The sequence below is a fragment of the Aythya fuligula genome, chromosome 21 (assembly GCF_009819795.1).
Source record: "Aythya fuligula isolate bAytFul2 chromosome 21, bAytFul2.pri, whole genome shotgun sequence".
NCBI classification, from domain to species: Eukaryota; Metazoa; Chordata; class Aves; order Anseriformes; family Anatidae; genus Aythya; species Aythya fuligula.
Window position 1 is genome coordinate 5,048,850 of NC_045579.1, and position 1,590 is coordinate 5,050,439.

The following is a 1,590-nucleotide window of genomic DNA, read 5'->3' on the forward strand; positions in this document are numbered from 1 at the left end:
TCAGAGTTAAAATATTTATTTTGTTGTAGAACTAAAAAATGTTTATCAGAACTCGTTTTGGGATTTGTGACTCTTCTTTTTCCCTGTTTGTTGTGTTCTACTCCTGTGAATTGTTCTGCCTTTATGTATGTATGGAGTGCTTTCCTGGCAGGTGGTTCCCCAGTGTGCCAGAAGCTAAGTGTATAGTCACAGTGCCCTGAGGAACACACTGACTAAGCAGTGATGGCTTAAATCCCCCCTGGCAGAAGGAGTAATTTGCTTGTGGTCACTGTCAGGGACAGAAGCAAACCTCCAGGTCTGGTCTCTCTTCATGTTCTCCTCCAGCTCTGGTCTCAATCCATGTTCTGCAAGCCACGTTGCTTTTTTTCATTTATCCAGTAGAGACTGTTTGGGTCAGACTCAGTCTCATTCGTAGCCTAGGGGAAAAGACAAATTAGCAGAGGAAAACCAACACTTGAGTTTTTCCTGAGTCCACTGCCACCAGTGGGAAACTTGTGAGTTTTCATTTTCATCAACTCTTTTTATCCTCAAAAGAAATTTCCTGGAGGGTCTTTCTTAAGGGGAGTGAGAAGGGTTGTCTTTTGGCTGAATGTTGAGCCCTGAATGCTACCAGGCTGCCATTCTCTTCCATCCCCAGGCTTTGGCCAGCAGTATGAGCATGAGGCTGTCTCTCCACCAGTAAGATGGGGCAGAATGCATTGAAACATCCAGGAACAAGCTGAGGCTGGCCTCCAGTGTTGAGGTGCAAGTGTACAGAACTGCTAACTAACGTGGGCATGGCCTCCTGCTGGGCCGTGGCTGACACAAATGCTATTCGATGCTTCTGTGCTCTTTGGAGGCTGAGGAGATTAACGGTGTGAGAAGCGAGGTTTCAATGCTTCTCTGTTTGTAGTCATAAAGTTTATAGTCCACGAAAACACAAGAACTCGGGAGGACTAAGTTCAGTATGAAGGAGTTGTTTGTAATAAAATTAAAGCCCGTGTGCTTGAGCCTATGTTTTAATGGCCAAATGAGCTAATCCCCCCCAACGGGAATGGCAATTTGTGCAAGGGGGCAGAAATGTGAGATGCACACAGATTAAATGGCCACTTAATGTGCATATCCGTTGAGATGCTGACATCTTCAGCTTGGCCTTTGTATGTGAGACCTGTGAAGAGTCCCTCTGTCAAGAAGCTTGGTTTGGACTGCTGAAGAGGAAGAGCAGGAAGACTTTTGTATTTCCCATTAACAGATGCTGCTCCTAGCCCAGCGTGGTGCATGACTGGAACTGAGTTACATGGCTGAGAGTTGTGCTAGTCTAAGGTAGGCTTTAGCCAGGCACTATCTTCTCCTAAATAAACTGAAACTCCATTCAAATAACATTTTAAAACATATAAATATACATATATAACATATATATAATATATTTCAATAAATATATTTAATCTTCATTTAAATTTCTAAGAAGCTTAGTGTTTTCAGGGAAACAAGGTAAGGAAAAGCACATCTGCTTTACTGGAATACATTTCTTCCTTGCCTTCATCTCAGTTCTTCATGGAAATATTTTCCACACAATTACCTTTGAAAAGCTTCAAGCATTAGTAATTTCTA